This window comes from Geotrypetes seraphini, chromosome 1, assembly GCF_902459505.1.
Source record: "Geotrypetes seraphini chromosome 1, aGeoSer1.1, whole genome shotgun sequence".
Classification (NCBI taxonomy): Eukaryota; Metazoa; Chordata; class Amphibia; order Gymnophiona; family Dermophiidae; genus Geotrypetes; species Geotrypetes seraphini.
Window position 1 is genome coordinate 505470325 of NC_047084.1, and position 19532 is coordinate 505489856.

Consider the following 19532-nt stretch of genomic DNA (forward strand, 5'->3'; position numbering starts at 1 on the left):
AACTACATGAAATCCCACCTGATACCCACCCAGGGGATATCGTTCATCTGGGCAGTCATTGACACCACGCAGACCAAGGCCGTCCTACAGGACTACCAGATCGACGCCATGACATCCCCAGTGCATCCCTGCCAGCAGCTCATCGTCAGCACGCTCCGGTCTTTGTTGTGCAGCACACCAGACTACTCATGTGATCCCTGAAAGGGCACCTCAGACGTCACTGGGACCAGTGTACCCAACCTCTGACCACCCACCTACTGGAGCTCAGGGCCTTAGGGAATGCCCTTGAAACCTTCAAACAGGCAGGGCAGTCCTCGCCCAAACAGAAAACCAGGTGGCCTTGCACTATATCAACAAACAGGGAGGGACAAGGTCAACCTCGCTATGCAAGGAAGCTTGCCACATGTGGGAGTTCTCCAACTCCATTCAATGCCCCATCCAGGCAACTTACCTCCTGTGGGAGCAGAACGACCTGGCAGAAAGACTCAGCCACCAGCTGGATCCCGATGAGTGGTGTCTCAACCCAGCAGCGATGAAGAAGATTTTCAGCACCTGGGGCACACCGAGCATTGACCTGTTTGCAACCGAACCGAACTCAAAATACTCGACCTTCTGCGCAAAGAGATCAACCCATCGCCGTCTCAGCCCCGACGGTCTGTCTGTGAGTTGGAACACCCTAAGTCCTGCAGAAGATTCTTTAGGACAGAGCAACGGTGATCATGATTGCCCTGTTCGGGCTCCTGTAACCATGGTTCCGGCAAGGGATAGCGGTTCACCCACCTCTCCCCGCTCCCGATCAGTGCAGTTCTCATTACACAACGCGGGAACCTTACCCTCCACCACGACCTGCGTTCCTTAGCCCTGACCGCATGGATGATGAGAGGATGAACCTACCACAAGACGTGGAGCACACTCTTATGGCAGCCAGAAGACCTTCAACCAGAAAATGCTATGGGTTGAAAGGGAGAAGGTTCCGCTACCAGTGCACAGACACGCAGCGAGACCCCTACAACTGCCCCATACTGGACATCCTGCAGTACATACTGAGCTTATCTCAGGGTGACCTAAAACCCACTTCCATCAAGGTCCACCTAAGTGCAATCATGGCATACCACGCTGGCCTAGACAGCAAACCAGTGTCGACGCATCCAGTAATCACAAAATTTCATGAAGGGACTGTCCAATCTGCACCCACCGGTCAGACCACCACCACCCGGATGGGACCTCAACTTGGTGCCGCATCATCTCACCTCGACCCTTCAAACCTTTGGGGGAGGCAGATCCCGTATTCCTGGCTGGGAAAACCCTGACCATCATGTCTACCGACACACTCCCTCATGAGAACAGGGTGGTACCCAGAACTCACCCCCGATTCTTGCCGAAGGTGGCTTCAGCGTGCTTCCCGGCACTCTACATCTCCCCACAGGGAGGCACACTGCCACCTCAGCAACACCTCCTGGACTGTGCGGGCCCTGACTATGCAGCAGATTAGACAAGCCTCAATTGTTCGTCTCCTACGACCAAAACAGACCAGGACTTCCGGCCACCAAACGCAGGCGCTCGCGCTGGATATAAGAGTGCATCCCCTTCACCTATAGAAAAGCGCAGCATCAACCGCAGGTGGGAGCCAATGCCCACCAGCGCAGAACCATAGCCAACACAACGGCACATCTGCACCACACACCAATAGGGGACATCTGCGATGCAACCACTTGGTCCTCCATGCACACCTTCACCAAGCACTACTGCCTCGACATAGCATTCCATGCTCCAAATGCATTCGGCCGAGCAGTCTTGGAAGTGGCTCTTCCCTCCTGGGAGGGACAGCAACCACTAGCACAGCCTTGACAAACACTGATCAAGTAGAGTGTTATAAATATCGACAAACACTGTTCAAGTAGGGTGTTATAGATATTGATTAAGTAGGTCTTCCAGCACTCCTTCCTAGACTGAATGTGGAATAGGCAAGTATGAATTCTCACATGCAAGTACGATTTGTCACTGTTGATCAGTTGGTTTCTCACTGTTCATTGATTGTCATTGACCAATTTCACTGTTCTGTGAGTTAAGTAGGTCTTCCAGCAATCCTGTCTAGTCTGAATGTGGAATAGGCAAGTATGAATTCTCATATGCAAGTACGAATTGTCACTATTGACCAGTTATGAATTGTCACCGTTGACCAGTTGGTTTTCTCACTGTTCATTGATTGTCATTGACCAGTTTTCGCTGTTCTGTGAGTTAAGTAGGTCTTCCAGCACTCCTGTCTAGACTGAAGGTGGAATAGGCAAGTATGAATTCTCACATGCAAGTACGAATGGTCACTGTTGACCAGTTGGTTTCTCACTGTTCATTGATTGTCATTGACCAGTTCATTGTTCTGTGAGTATTATTGCTCAGTTAACACAGCACTTTATCTAAAACCTTGTTTCCACAACTTTACCTGCTTTGCCTGATTACCCTGCCCGGCTCGGCCTCCACAGCCAGGCGAGGGATGCACAAACCGCTAAGGCGCAGGTCCAGTCGGTACATCCCTCGGCTAGGGAATCACCCATATGTGGCTGACTCATCCTGCTTGTCCTAGAAGAAAGTGTAGTTACTTACCTGTAACATAGGTTCTCCGTGGACGGCAGGATAGTCAGCCACACAACCCACCCGCCTCCCCATACGGCCGACCCGGCCACAGCTAGGAACATCCTGGGGATTAGGGGGAAGCAGGGGGAAATGGGTAGGGCTCGGGCATGCCCAGTGGGGCCCGGGCACTGCACGTGCTCAGAGAAAAAAAAAAAAATCTCTCTGAGCTATTGTAGAGCTTATCCGCAAATTGGGAGGTGTTGGGACAACACCCATATGTGGCTGACTATCCTGCTGTCCACGGAGAACCTACGTTACAGGTAAGTAACTACACTTTACAGTAAGTAACTGTGCTTTTCAGGTATATTAAAAGCAAGAAGCTGGGAAGAGAATCAATTGGACCATTAGATGACTGAGGGATAAAAAGTCAGGTAAGACAAGGCCATAGCAAAGAGATTAAATAATGTGGGGGGAGTTACCTGTGCCACAAATGGTATTAAATTCTGATGAATCAAAGAAAAACTCAAATCTCTGTAACACTGGAAGATGTAATGGGTTAATCTGATAAAATGAACAGTAGCAAATTGCCTGGACCTGATGGTATACATCCCAGAGTACTGACAGAATTGAAAAATGAACTTGCAGAGCTATTGTTGGTAATTTATATAATTTCTTTAAAATTCAGCATAGTACCAGAAGACAGGAGGTGTATGTCAGTGCTAGACAAATGAAATGATAGAACATATATAGAAACATGGATTAATGAGAGGAAGCCAACATGTATTTAGTCAAGGGAAATCTTGCCTCACCAATCTACATGTTGTTGAAGGGGTGAATGAATATATGGACAAAGGTGAGCCAGTTGATATTGTATATTTGGATTAGCAAAAGGTGTTTGACAAAGTACCTTATGAAAGACTTCTGATAAGAACATAAGAATTGCCGCTGTTGGGTCAGACTAGTGGTCTATTGTGCCCAGCAGTCCACTCACGGGGCGGCCCTCTGGTCAAAGACCAGCACTCTAACTGAGACTAGCCCTAACTGTGTACGTTCCGGTTCAGAAGAAACTTGTCTAACTTTGTCTTGAATCCCTGGATAGTGTGTTCCCCTATGACAGACTCTGGAAGAGCGTTCCAGTTTTCTACCACTCTGGGCGAAGAAGAATTTTCTTACGTTCCTACGGAATCTATCCCCTTTCAATTTTAGAGTGCCCTTTCGTTCTCCCTACCTTGGAGAGGGTGAACAACCTATCCTTATCTACTAAGTCTATTCCCTTTAGTACCTTAAATGTTTCAATCATGTCCCCTCTCGATCTCCTCTGTTCGAGGGAGAGGAGGCCCAATTTCTTTAATCTTTCACTGTACAGCAACTCCTCCAGCCCCTTAACCATCTTAGTCGCTCTTCTCTGGATCCTTTCGAGTAGTACCGTGTCCTTCATGTACGGTGATCAGTACTGGACGCAGTACTCCAGAGGGCGCACCATGGCCTGGTACAGCAGCATGATAGTCTCCGATCGGTTCGCGATCCCCTTCTTTATCATTCCTAGCATTCTGTTCACCCTTTTTGCCATGGCCGCACATTGCGCGGACGGCTTCATCGACTTGTCGATCGGAACTCCCAAGTCTTTCCTGGGAGGTCTCTCCAAGTACCACCACAGATATCCTGTATTCGTGCATGAGATTTTTGTTTCCGACATGCATCACTTTACACTTATCCACATTGAATCTTATCTGCCATGTTGATGCCCATTCTTCGAGCCTGATTATGTCATATTGCAGATCTTCACAACCCCCCTGTATCTTCACTACTCTGAATAACTTCGTATTGTCTGCAAATTTAATCACCTCACTTGTTGTACCTATGTCCAGATCGTTTATAAAGATGTTGAAGAGCATGGGTCCAAGCACCACTGGTGACGCTCTTCCAGTCCGAGCATTGTCCATTTACACCCACTCTCGGTTTCCTATGCTCCAGCCAGTTTTTAATCCACATGAGTTTTTAATCCACCCTCGATTCCATGGCTTGCAATTTTCCAAAGTAGTCGTTCATGCGGAACCTTGTCAAAAGCCTTCTGAAAATCCAGATATACAATGTCGATCGGGTTGCCCTTATCTATCTGCCTGTTTACTTCCTCAAAGAAGTGCAAGTTTGTCAAGCAAGATCTACCTTTGCTGAAACCGTGCTGGCTGGTCCTCATAAGACCATGTCCATCAAAGTGATCAATGATGCGGTCCTTTATCAGCACCTCTACCATCTTTCCTGGTACCGAGGTCAGACTCATCAGTCTGTAGTTACCTGGATCCCCCCTCGAACCTCTCTTGAAGATCGGCATAACATTCGCCACCTTCAGTCCTCTGGAATCTTTCCCAATTTGATCGACAGATTGGCTATTAGTTGAAGCAGTTCAGCTATAGTCCCTTTCAGTTCCTTGATGACCCTCGGATGGATGCCATCCGGACCTGGGGATTTATCGCTCTTTAGCCTATCAATCTGCCTATCAATCTGCCTTATCTAGATTGACCGTCAACCCTGTCAGTTTCTCTTCTTCATTTCCAGCATATAGCCTGATGGGTTCTGGTATGCTGTGTATATCCTCTTCGGTAAATACAGACACAAAAAATGTGTTCAGTTTGTCGGTGATTTCTTTGTCTTCCTTTAGCACTCCCTTTATTCCACGGTCATCCAACGGTCCCACCGCTTCCTTCGCGAGTCGTTTCCCCTTAATATATCGAAAGAATGGCTTGAAGTTTTTTGCCTCCTTGGCTATTTCTCGTCTTTTGGCCCCTTTCACCGCCTTGTGGCACCTGCATTGATGTTGTTTGTGCTTATTCCAGTTTTCATCTGTTTTATGACCTTTTCCATTCCTTAAATGAAGTTTTCTTGTCTCTGATCGCTTCCTTCACTGCTACAGTGAGCCACACCGGTTCTTTGTTCTTTTTCCTCTTGGATCCTTTGAAACGTGGTATTTGTAGATTTTGCACCTCAGTGACCGTGTCTTTAAAAAGCTTGCTCTAGCGTTTTTACAGTGCTTATACTCTTCTTAATCTTCTTCCCCAGCATGAGTCTCATCCCTTCATAATTTCCCTTTTGGAAGTTCAGCGCCATGGCCATCGTTCTGGACTGATTTTTCTTCTTGAAGCAGATCATATTGTGATTGCTGCTTCCCAGTGTCCCTTCTACTTCTACATCTTGTGCCGGTCCTCGCAATCCATTTAGAATTAAGTCCAGAATTGCATTTCCTCTTGTATTTTCCTTGACAAGTTGTTCCAGGAAGCAGTCGCCTACAGTATCCAGGAACTTGGTCTCCCTAGCGCAGCTGGAGGTGCCTAGGTTACTGTCTATCCTCAGATAGTTGAAGTCACCCATGATGGCGCCTCCCTTGAAGTTGTGTTTAATCTTGACCGTCATTTCTCCATCAATTTCTTCGGACTGCCCTGGGGTCAGTAGTAGATGCCAATCTTCGTTTCCAGTCCATTTGTTCCTGGAATTTTGAACCTTAGAGATTCTAACTCAGTGTTTTTCAACCTTTTTACACCTATGGACCGGCAGAAATAAAATAATTATTTTGTGGACCGGCATCGGTCCATGGACCAGCGGTTGAAGAACACTGGGCTAAGTTGTGGGCCAGACCCTGCCCATCTCTAACATATCTCCACCCCAGACACCGCCACCATAATAGTACTAATTGCACCTTGCACGTCCCATGCCTCATCTGGAAGCCTTCCCTCTGACGTTGCAATGTCAGAGAGAAGGCTTCCGGTTCAGGCACAGGATGCCCGTAGGAGCCACTGCTCGTGGCTTTGTGCACTGAATCAGGACGAGGGAGCTGGCTCGAAGATAACGCCACATCAATTGCACCATGGACCAGCGGTTGAAGAACACTGTTTTGGGCCTGATGTAAGTGCTGGCCCTGTGGACCAGCAGGAAATTTCTGTGGACTGGTGGTTGAAGAACACGGTTCTAACTTATCTGTTGGTTGTGGCGTGTTCTCTCCAGTAGATTCAATTCACTCTTTGACGTATATGGCTATGCCCCCACCTGTCTCTGTGGTATAGTTTGTATTCCGGTAACACAGTTTCCCAGACGTTTTCCTCAGTCCACCATGTTTCCGTGATGCCAATGATGTCAACATTATTTTTTTGTGCCATAGCTTCTAATTCACCCATCTTATTCCTTAGGCTCCTTGCGTTCGTGTACATACACTTGAGTTTGTGACCTGTTCTTTTCTTGCATTTCCTTCCCTCTTCGGTCCCTTATGATCTATCTTGCCTATGATCTGGTGAGTCTTCCCCTCTATATTCCTGCACAGTATCCTCCAGGTATACCGGTTCCCTAATCGTCAACTCTCTCTCAGTCAACTGTTGGCTTTCCCCTTCTTCCTAGTTTAAAAACTTCTCAACCTCTCTCTTGATGTTGCTTGCCAGAAGCCTCGTTCCGACTCTTCTGAGGTGGAGTCCATCCTTCCTGTATAGCTTGCTCTTCCCCCAGAGCATCGTCCAGTTGCGCATGAAGTGGAATCCTTCTTCCTCACACCAGCATCACAACCACACATTGACTGCTTGCAGCTCCATCTGCCTCTTCTTGTCAGCCCTGGATACCGGCAGGATCTCTGAGAATGCTATCCTCTGCGTTCTTGTCTTCAGCTTCTTTCCTAGCATCCAGAACTGGTCCTTCAGTACTTCTCTGTTGTAGTTCCTGTGACTCACGTTGTTCGTCCCCACATGGATCATCACTGCCGTATCTTCTTCCACATTGTCAATGATCCTGTCAATGTAGCTCACTGTGTCTTCTACCTTGGCTCCTGGTAGGCAGGTCACCAGTCGATCCAGTCTTCCGCTATGTGGCTATCAACTTGTCTGATGATGGAGTCCCCCATGACAATTGCTGTCCTCTCTTATTTTCTCTTGATTCTCCATCTGCAGATGTGTCCCTGGTGTATGTCCATCTCTCCAGCCATAGGTCCCCGTGTCCTTTGTTCCCATCTATTTTCTCTCAACCTGGCGGCTTGCACCAGGCTCGTCTTGTGGGTTCCCTCCGCTGCTTCCAGATCTCGCTGCTGCATCACCCATTTCTTCCTGGTGGTTGTCCGTCGGGTGGTCCACAGTCTCTGTATGTGTATCTCAGCAGTTCCACTGTTGCTGGTGATTTTCCACGGCCTCCCTGTATGCCTCCTCTATGAACTTCTCCATCTCTCGGACTTCTTCCTCGATGGTCCTCTGTCTTGATGATCTCTGCATCTCTGTCCTCCTGAAGTTCTCTGCATCTCCGTCTTCCTCCTCCATTGCTTGAAGTGCCTCCAGTTCCAGAATTCTGCCTTCAAGGAGTCTGACTTGTTTCTTCAGGCTCTCCAGTTCTTCGCTTCGAGCACAGGAGGAGGTAGTCATACATATGGCAGAAGGTGCAGAAAACTGGGTAGCTCAACATCCTGCTTCTGTCTGCTGCTTCCATTGCTGCTTACTTGTTGGTCTACTGTGGCTGTCCTCTGTGCCTGCTGTGTCCTCTGTGCCTGCCTGGCTGTGTGTCCTCTGTGCCTGCTGTGTGTTCTCTGTGCCTGCTGTATCTGCCTGGCTGTGTATCCTCTGTGCCTGCTGTGGTCTCATTCTGGTCTCTTTTAAAGGTGACTCATCCCTTCTCGAGGCCCTTCGCAAAGGTGCTCTCGCTAAGGCAAGTGACTTTGACACTCGCCTTTGACGTGCGCCGAATGGCTGAGTGCCATTGGCCCCTCCCCTTTTAAGGGGGAGCTTCAGTGGTCGACGTCAGGGGATGGGCAGAGCTAACTCGCCGATTCCCCTGGTCTCCTGTCTCTACTTCCCCTTACCAAGCCCCGATGGAAACCTACCCGAGTGCTTTTCTGCCTTTGCTTCCCCTTCTACTGCTCTCTCCTGCTTGCCTGATGAAATTAAAAAGTCCATTGGATAGGAGGTAATGTCCTATTAATGGATTAAGAGCTAGTTGAAAAATAGAAAATGGAGTAGGTTTAATTTTCAAGGTGCTGCATGATAATGGACAACAGAAGTGCGCTCGTTGCTGCATGATAATGGACAACGAAAGTACACTCGTTGCTGCACTTTCATCAACCAACATGGAACCTATGATCAATGGACAAACTTTGGATGTGCCCCTTTTGAGAGCAGCAAGATGGTCTGGTTATTATAATACAATGTTATCCCTACAGGCCCTATCTGTTGGAATAAGTTACCATTAGTTTTAAGGCAAGCTTCCACTGTATTGTGGTTCAGGAAGGGGCTAAAAACTGTACTGTTCTCGTGGACCTTTGTAGACTGAAGCAGTGTACACCATCTTGTCAGTCAGTCTTCAGTAAATTGTGTTGTCTAGTTTATCTCCTTAAGGTAGTAAGCTGTATTGTTATTGGCTATGGTCTTGTCAAGTTTTATTGTTTTGATGAGTAATAGGATGGTTGTTGTTTTATTTGGTGAAATGTGTATGTTGCTGTCCTTTTATTATGCATATTTTGCTGTAATCCGCATAGAATTGTTAGATATGTGGACTATAAATTTTAAAAACAGATAGTGTGGTGCCCATTGACTGCATTTGTTGAATTGCACTAACCATTATGTATCTCTCCTTGTATTAGATTTCCTTGCACATCCAGGGTAAGGTATTCTGATTACTAAAATTACTTAATTATAATGTTTTAATTCCATAATATGTCTTCATCTATTAGTTTGGGGAGGCGGGAAATGATTGTTTTATGTATTAATTGTATATTTAAAGTGCCTTCTTTGTAGTGTTTGTCTAAATTAATTGTATGGCACTGACAAAGTTTGAAAATTAATAAAGATTTAAAAAAATAAAAACAAAGGTCAATTTCTTAATGGAGAAGGGTAAATAGTGGGGTTCCCAGGTGTCTATGCTGGGACCACTGCATTTAAACATTTTTCAATGATTTAGAGATGGAAATAATTAGTGAGAGAATTAAATTTGTTGTAGAAACAAAGTTTGTTATCGCAAGAGGATTGTGAAAAATTGCAAGAGGACCTTGTAAGACTGGGCCTCAAAATGGCAGATGACATTTAATATGAGTAAGTGCAAAATGAGAAGAACCTGAACTATAGCTATATGCTGCAGGGTTCCACATTAAGAGTTGCTGCCCAGGAAAAGGATCTAGGTATCATCATTGAGGATATATAAAAACCCTCTGCTTAATGTGCAGTGGTGGCTAAGAAAGCAAATAGAATTTTAGGAATTATCAGGAAAGGAATGGAAAACAAAGATGAAAATGTTATAATACTTTTGTATCGCTCTATGGTTCAGCCACACCTCAAATACTGTATGCAATTCTGATAACCATATCTCAAAAAAGATATAGCAGAATTAGAAAAGGTACAGAGAAGGGCAACAAAAATGATAAAAGGGATGGAATGACTTCCCTATGAGGAAAGGTTAAAGCAGCTTGGGCTCAGGGGGTGATATGATAGAGATCTATAAAATAATGACTGGAGTAGAAAGGGTAGATGTGAATCACTAGTTCACTCTTTCCAAAAATACTAGGACTAAGGGGGCACGTGGTGAAGCTACTAAGTAGTAAATTTAAAACAAAAACTGGAGAAAATATTTCTTCACACAACGTGTAATTAAACTCTGGCTGTAGTTGACGGAGAATGTGGTGAAATCAGGTAGAGTAGCAGGGTTTGGCTACTGTACACAGATTTATGGGACAAAAAAATGGGGCTCTGTTTATATTTGAGTCTACTACCGTAGTTTAAAAAAAATGCCACTTTTAAGCCTACTGGTTTGTTGGGAATAAAGTTGCGGGTCAGTGGCAGACCCAACATCCGAGGCAGGCAGCTTGTTTGCTGGCTGCCTGGAGGAGGGGGAAGTGAGGAGTCAGTGGCGCATCCAGACTGTGAGCAGCCCTGCCTTCGGTCCTGTCCTGGTCCCACTAAACTGGCTGGCAGTAAAGCCAGATGTTGTGAGGGCCTTCCCTCTTCCTAAATCACTATAGGCTCTGCTGGTCTCGATCCTGCCCCTCAAAATGAGGAAGTAATGTCAGGGGGCCAGGATCGAGACCAGCCGAGCCTTTAGCAATTTGACAAGAGGGAAGGTCCCCGCAGCGTCTGGCTTTGTTATTGCCAGCCACTTTAGTGGGACTGGGACAAAACTGATGTGCCACCAACTCCTTACTCCCCCCTCCGCCCAGCAGGAGGCATCAGCTGCCTGCCTCGCATGTTGAGCCTGTCCCTGACTCTACTGGAAGAAGCACAGGGTAAAAAGGTGATGGGGAAATATTACATTGATGTCTTCTATCCCACCAATACCTTTCAGTTCTAGGCGGTTTGCAAGAAGAAGTTAGCCTGGGCATTCTCAGAGAGATTACAAGATTGATAGCTATAGTATGCGTCGGGATCTGGGAATGGTCGATACAGTTTGGTTAGATCATTTGACAAATTTATTGAATAGTATGGTTTCAGATATCTTGGATGTAGGTGGGGACAGAGAGATGAGGTGCTGAGGGGAGAGGATATACTGGATGAGGGGGGGCAAGATACTGGATATTAGTTAGAAGAGTGAAAATAAAGGGGGGAAAATAAAGAAAATGCTGGAACGGGTGAGAGAGGGAAGAGTTGGCAAAAAAAAAACCTGTAGAAATAAAAGCAGATAGAGATGCAGAAAAATAAATGGAGGAAAATTGAAATGAAAAGGTTAAAGTCAGAGATGGATGTAGGAGAGGAAGTGAAGACAGGAATGAGAGAAGAGGCAGAGACTGCAGACTCCTAGAAAGAAAATTAAGAAAAGACAGAAGAAAGCAGAAACTGAGACACATGAATAAAAGGGTCAGACAAAGGTAAAAAATTTTATTTTTAACTTCATGAACAGAAAATGCAGTTTTACTGTAAATTTGCACTGCTTTCTTTTTATATTCCAGATTGTAGTGTCGTTTCTTTCTCTGATGTTGAACTGCATATGGCTTCTAGAAGTTTAAGTTTGATTTTTGTCTACATTTATTTAAGTTTGTGGTTGCTTGTAGTTGTGTTTTCCTATGTAGGGACCTTGTTGTGAATGTTAGCTTTGGGATATCACAGATTTGTATTATGTTTGGTGACTTACAAGCTAGCTGATGGAGGGGGAGGGGAGTAGTCTTTACAGATTGTTTTGAATATAAACCGAGGTTAGAAATTTGGGTTATCATGATTGAGCCAACCTTTTTTCCCCCTTTTTGGAGGGGAAAAGCGGATACCTCAGTTTATATTCAAGTATATATGGTAGCCTGTTTAGTCAATTTATGGTTCTTCTTCCGATCAATATATTCTATATATTTTTTTTTTTTTTGTTCAAATCATTTTTATTGAAGCACAAACATAGCACTGAACAAAACAGAGCACTATTTTCAAATACCACACAAGACCAATACCCACCCAACCTGCCAACCCCCCTCCCACCCTCCCTCCCACCCCGGCAGCAGCGGTAACAAATCAAAAAAAGATAAAGCAATAGGGGGGAAAAGAAGTCAATTAAGTACCCCAGAGTCGGTTTTGAACGTAAGGTGTAAAAGTCAAGCTAAAAGAGTACCAACACTGTGCGTACAATCGTCCAGCTTTAGTCGACAAGTCCATCACTTCCCGCCGTTCCAGCAACATTTGATGTAACATCAATGCTCTCCATTGTGGGACGGTCGGAATATTCTATATATTTTTTTAAAAAAAATTTTTCATCAAGATGTTCCTTCTACTAAAAATGTTTCCAGGAAGCATTCAGAAAACACTTTTGCTTAATAAGCTGCCAAAATTTGGAACCATATGCCTCTTAATATAGGACGTTATAATCTCAGTCAATACTCTGGCATTGGTAAACCATTCAGAATACCACAACTATATCTCTCAATGCCGCTCTCTCTTCTTAATAAATTGCTTTAGTCAAACTATCAGGGCTTCAGACATGCCATTTAGTCACCACACAATTTTTTGTGTTTGCTAAAATTCTTCTCACTGGCTATGGCTTCTTCACTAGCCCCTACTCAATATGTTTCACAATTTTTTGGTTTTTTTAAAGTGCTTCATTATATCTCAAACTTATTAAAGTGCTTAATATCAATAACTTAACCGTTATAAAAACTGGATAAAACTTATCTTATTATATTCTTTTTCTTGATGATCTTATCTCATCCGGAAAGGGACCTGTCATATCCAACATGTTTCGCTGACAGGCTGCTTCAAGAAAAGGACCCCTAAGAAACATATAAAATATTTAACTCTTAAACTCTTATGACTTAATTTATTTAGGAGCCAACGTCTAATTATACATTTAAAAACAGGCGCTTACCTCTTCACAACTTATTTTGCACCATCCCCATCCACATAGAAATTTTTTTGGATAAGATGGCCGCTGCATGTACTTCCTCCCTTATAAGTACCTCCCCCCAGGATGATGTCACAATAATTTGCAGCAAATCAGAACCCTACACCAACGATCCCCATTCAATTTCTTGATTTAGACCCCCCGGTTCAACCGTGTCCAGCATATAAATCCATCTTTGCTCAAGGAAATTTAATCTCTGTTTATAAACACCACCCTCCCACCCTTCTTTTATTTGTGCAATAATCCGCCATCTAATATCTTCAATTTTATGAGCCTGAGCTTCCCAATGCTGGGTCAATGGGCTTCAATAACTCCCTTGCTAATTCTGGACTTGTGCTCATTTAATCTAATATTAACTGGACGACTAGTTCTACCAATGTAATATATGCTATACTATGCTCATGCGATCTTACATATATTGGTAGAACTAGTCCAGTTAATATTAGATTAAATGAGCACAAGTCCAGAATTAGCAAGGGAGTTATTAAAGCCCCATTGACCCAGCATTGGGAAGCTCAGGCTCATAAAATTGAAGATATTAGATGGCGGATTATTGCACAAATAAAAGAAGGGTGGGAGAGTGGTGATTATAAACAGAGATTAAATTTCCTTGAGCAAAGATGGATTTATATGCTGGACACGGTTGAACCGGGGGGTCTAAATCAAGAAATTGAATGGGGATCGTTGGTGTAGGGTTCTGATTTGCTGCAAGTTATTGTGACATCATCCTGGGGGGGAGGTACTTATAAGGGAGGAAGAACACGCAGCGGCCATCTTATCCAAAAAAATTCATAAGTTGTGAAGGAGTAAGCGCCTGTTTTTAAATGTACAATTAGACATTGGCTCCTAAATAAATTAAGTCATAAGAGTTTAACAGTTAAATATTTTATGTTTCGTAGGGGACCTTTTCCTGAAGCAGCCTGTCGGCGAAACATGTCGGATATGACAGGTCCCTTTCCCGATGAGATAAGATCATCAAGAAAAAGAATATAATAAGATAAGTTTTAACCAGTTTTTATAACGGTTAAGTTATTGATATTAAGCACTTTAATAAGTTTGAGATATAATGAAGCACTTTAAAAAAACCAAAAAATTGTGAAACATATTGAGAAGGGGCTAGTGAAGAAGCCATAGCCAGTGAGAAGAATTTTGGCAACCAAGCAAACACAAAAAATTGTGTGGTGACCAAATGGCATGTCTGAAGCCCTGATAGTTTGACTAAAGCAATTTATTAAGAAGAGAGAGCGGCATTGAGAGATATAGTTGTGGTATTCTCAATATAGGACAGCTTGATTCTTATAGTTTTTCAGAGTGCTCTTAAATCTTATTTGTTCGGGATCTATTATACAAATCAAAATTAACTCCCCCTTTTATGAAGCCACATTAAGGCTTGTTTTATTTATTTAATCACTGTCCGCAGCAGTATTAGCTCCAATGCTCATAGGCATTCTGAGCGTATGAGCCAATACCACCACAGCTGGCAATAAAAGCCCAAAGCAGCTTCATAAAAATAGGGGGGGGGAGTGTTTTGACAGGTTTTATAATAATTTGCTACACGTATTTCCCCTTGGTTTTAGGGTTTTAAAAAAATTGGCACTGAATTGTAAGTGAATGGCTAGAATTGTTACTGTATGTTGATGCAACCATTAATAAAAATGTTGAAACAGAAAAATGTAGAACAGGTACAAGTGGATCGGTTTTTTTTGGGGGGGGGGGGTTCCCCACTCCGTCAAAAATCACAAACACTAGGGGACACTCGAAGTTACAGGAAAATACTTTTAAAACCAATAGGAGGAAATATTTTTTCACTCAGAGAATAGTTAAAGCTCTAATGTATTGTCTGAGGTTGTGGTAAGAGCAGATAGCTTAGCTGGTTTTAAGAAAGGCTTGGACAATTTCCTGGAGGAAAAGTCCATAGACTGTTATTGAAAAAGACATGGGGGAAGCCGCTACTTGCCCTGGATCAGTAACATGGAATATTGCTACTCCTTGGGTTTTAGTGACCTGGATTGGCCACCATGAGAACAGGCTACTGGGCTTGATGGACCATTGGTCTGACCCAGTAAGACTAGTCTTATGTTCTTAGAGAAGGGAATATCAAATAAGTATAGTAGAAAAAGACAACTATGATCAAAAGACCGCTGTATCACAAACACATTCAATTCACTAAAAAAAAGTGGAGAAAGAAAAAAAAGAGATTTCAGATAGTAAGTATGCTCCAAATTTCAGTACATTAAAGTCCTGTAGTAGAACTTAGCAAAGTCATTGGTCTCTCAAAAAAACCCTCCACTTTATGTGTCAATATTGCACTATATAATAACTTCATATAATGAGTCAAAATGTTGTGTGATCGTGGCACCGAGGTACCCCCCCCCCTCTTCAAACCCAGCATGCATCCAAAAAAGGGAGAAAAAGCCTTGACTAATGTAGCAGTATAGAACCAAAAGGTACAAATCAAAACTGCTTTAAATACTTTCACTGGCAAAAAACCTCCCTCACAGAACAGCTCAGGTTTAGAAAAGGGCAAAGTCACCTGGTGGCACATTTAAGGACTTAGCTGACAAAAGACGACTTGAGCTCCAACGCTGTCATGTCTTCGCCAATCTTCCCAACAAGTGACCTTGTTTCACCAATGTTTGGCTCATCAGGGGAACAAACAATTCAGCCTTGAAAAGTGCAGCCATGCTGCGACCAGCCAGCCAGCCATAGAGCCAGGTACTTATCTTCATAGTTAACAGTTAGAGACGATCAATCACTAGCGTGCAGAAAACGTCCGGCTGCAAATTCTTCATAAAGGCAACAGCCCACACAAACGCGAGGAAAAGCCAAGCCCAACAGCGGCCCTGTTTTGCTCCAGGCTATCTCAAGGGCTCTGGCTTTCCATTTCCAGCACAGCAACACAAAGTCCATACAAACCTTGCTGCCACCGTGGAGAAAGGAACCAAGAAACAGAGATTAAATTGCCTCATGATTATTTGACACCTGACTCCAAAAAAAGAATTGCCAACGAAACTTAAAAGAATCCAACAATGAGGCAAAAAATGGTCAAAAGGTTCCGTGAGTGATTGCAGAACAGCAAAACCACCAACATACAAAGGAATATGTATACTAAAATAATAATAAGAGTGTGACAATGTAAGGTACCCTCAGTGCGCAGGATAAGCGACGGGAGAAAAACTCCAACGCTTCAAGCGAAGAGGTAGAGGCTAGAAAGCCCCCACCTACACACCATCATGGGGTACCTATAGTGTGTTTTGAAATTAAATAACACAATCCCAAACAAGTGCACAATGAACACAAATAAAAAAATGGATTCACAAACTACAATCACTCAGGGAACCCCCCAGCCAACTCCCAGCAAAAAAAATCAAAAAAGCAACTTAGCTTGAAGAGTCTTCATTCAACGTCCAGGGGTGCGGGAACAACATCGATGAAACACCACAGAACCTGTAGTTTTATTTATTATTGGAACTTTGATGTCTAGAAGAGATAACAAGGAAGAATTCCAAGAAGATAGTTGGTCTTCAGTGGAATTGGAAGAGGATGTTAAAATGTATTATCTAATTTTGAATATTCTCGGAATGAGATAGTTTTAGTTTTGGAAGCTGGTTGTGGTAATTTTAGTTTGTATAGATCAAGAGAGAAAGATATAAAATGGTGATCAGACCAAGGGACAGGTGTGACTGACAGATCGGAGAGAGTAAGATAGTGAGATAGCGGAGCAAAAATCATATCTAAAGTGTGGTTTGCAATGTGGGTTGGTTCAACTATTTTTGGATGTACGTTAAGAGGTTTTAGGGTATTTAATAAGTCCTTGGTAAATACATTAGAAAGGTCATCAAAATGAATATTGAAATCACCCAAGATAAGGGGAAGAGTTGTAGAAGAGCAAAAATCAAATAAATTCTCTCTCCTTCAGGATATTCTGTTTTGTCCTAGAGGGGGAGGAACATAGAGTAGTAAAAAGTTGAGTTTGGTGTTTAAGTTAAATTTAAGATGAAGATATTCGATAGTAGCATTTTTTGAAGAGTGATCAGAGAGATTTACAAGATTATTTTGAAAAATGACCGCTAGACCTCCGCCTTTACGGTTATGGCGGTGGTTAAAAAGATAATCATAGCTGGGGGGACAGCAGTAAGAAAGATATGCTTCTTCACCTTCAGAGAGCCAGGTTTCTGTGATAAAGAGAATGTGCAGATTATGATGGACAATATCATCTTTTAAAAGGTGATATTTGTTTTTAATTGATCTTGCATTAACAAGTCCAAGTTTCAAGCTATTATTTTTGAAAAAAGCATTTGTAAAAGATGTTGAGGCAGTGGTTATTGATTTAGTATTATGAAAGGAAGTAGAAGTTGGGATTTCTAATAAGGAGGGGATAACGAGAAGCAGTTGTTTTATGATTTAAGGGGCGGTGGCCCCAAAAGGTTGGGATGTTATTGGTCGACATATTGACTTTTAAAGAGTGGTTCAAGCCAAAATTTTGGATTCCTGTAAGAAAAAGGCAGAGAAAAAGGAAAATTGTGGGCCAGTGTTTACATCTTATGGCGACCCAGTTGTGTGAGTTAAGAAGTGATAAAAATCTAGAAATTGTGGCGCCTTCCGTATGCGCACGAAGGAGCGCGCAAAAGGAGCAGGGCGCCGAAGGCATGCGCCGCAGTAGGCCCGGTTATGAAGGGCATCAGCTGACCTGGTGGGGGTGGCGTCCGGCACACCGCTGCTTTGCGGCGGCAGAAGAGGTAGCAGAAACTAAACAAATTAAACAGTAAAAGGTAAAACTCTAAAATAAGTTTAAAATAATTTAAAATAGTTTTAAGGTGCAATGGAGCAGTGCAATGGTGCAGAGGTGAAGCGTGCGCCGCAGTAGGCCCGGTTATGAAGGGCATCAGCTGACTTGGTGGGGGAGGCGTCCGGCACACTGCCGCTTTGCGGCGGCAGAAGAGGTAGCAGAAACTAAACAGAAATTAAACAGTAAAACAGTTAAAACAAAGGTAATACTCTAAAATAAGTTTTAAAAAATTTAAAATAGTTTTAAGGTGCAATGGAGCAGTGCAGAGGTGTTTATCCTGCGCACTGAGGGTACCTTACATTGTCACACTCTTATTATTTTAGTATACATATTCCTTTGTATGTTGGTGGTTTTGCTGTTCTGCAATCACTCACGGAACCTTTTGACCATTTTTTGCCTCATTGTTGGATTCATGATTATTTGAAGCTCCTCCCACTAGAACCTTTTAACAAATCGGAACACTTTTAGCTTTAAACAGTCTTCAGAATGCAGCAAAAATAAAACAAAACTAAAACCCAAAGTCTTCATTCCAAACAAACTTCAATAAACAGCCAGCAAAAAAATCAGAAAATTCATACAATCATCTCCGTCTCAACAGCTGAACAGCGTACTGACGTTCAAAAAAAAACCAGAGACCTAAAACGGCACAAAAGATAAAAGCATCTTCCACAGCACAAATAGAAGCTCCCAAGCTCTTCAGATTTCAAAATCAGAGCATAAGGACAATATCATCTTGTCCATATAGAAAAAAAGACCCCCCCCCCCAAAAAAAAAAAAAAAAAAAACCCCTAAGCTTTAATGTTCTCAGAAAAATACATTCCATTCAATGCCTGAATTCAAACCTGGCTCAACTGTCTTTCAATCCAAAATCCATTTTTGTTCTAACTGCCACAATTTCTTTTTTATATTCCCACACCTCATTTGAAAAAGTATATGGTCCAAAATCCAACATCATAGTAACATAGAGACCCTAAAGAGCTGCATGGGAACGGGGATGGTGGGAATCCCGCAGATTCCCCCTTCAGGTCACAGGGATCTCGTGGGGACACTCCTCATGGTCTGTGGGATCCCGCAGGGTTGGGAGGCAGCTCGAGCCGAGTGGCTCATCTTCTTTTCTTGCCCTCTTGCAGTGCTTCCAGCACACCATAGGTAGCTGACCCAGAAGTCTTTCCCCTTATGTCAGAGGCAAGGCTTCACACCAGCCATGTGGAGCGTGCAGGACCTGCTGCCCTACAAAGAAATGCAGCAGCACTCGGGAGAGGTAGCATCTTGCGGGAGGGGGCAGAAAAGACAGGGCCGGCTGCCTTGCGAAGAAGTGCAGCACTCAGGAGAGGTAGTGTCTTGTGGGAGGGAGCTTCGGTGCACTTTCAGTATAGTTTTAAGATGTCTTCCATTTAAAACAAAGAATTAGTTTGAAAGAAAAATAATCTGATTTTTCAGAACATGAGATCCACAAACATACTGGAAGGGGTGATAGGAGAAATGTTGGGCATGGGGCTGGTGGGCAGGGGCGAAAGATGAGAAAGGGATAAATGCTGGACCATAGTAGGAGGAACCAATGGACAGCAACAGAAGAATTTGCAGGAGACGGGAAAGTGGAAAAAAGAAACTGGGACCAACTTGATGGAAAAATAAGTCTCCAGACAACAAAGGTAAAAAATGGAATTTGACTAAAATATGTTAGCTTTTGGAAATGTATATAGCAGATGTCTTTGTACTGTATTCAAAAGAAAAGGAAATGCATTTCTGGTTTTATTTCTACTGTGTTGAAGTACTTGCTACCCTTGTTGTGGCTGGTGGAGATCCCCAAGCACCGCCAGCAGAGGACCTCTAGAGACGGCCAGAACTCCCCTCC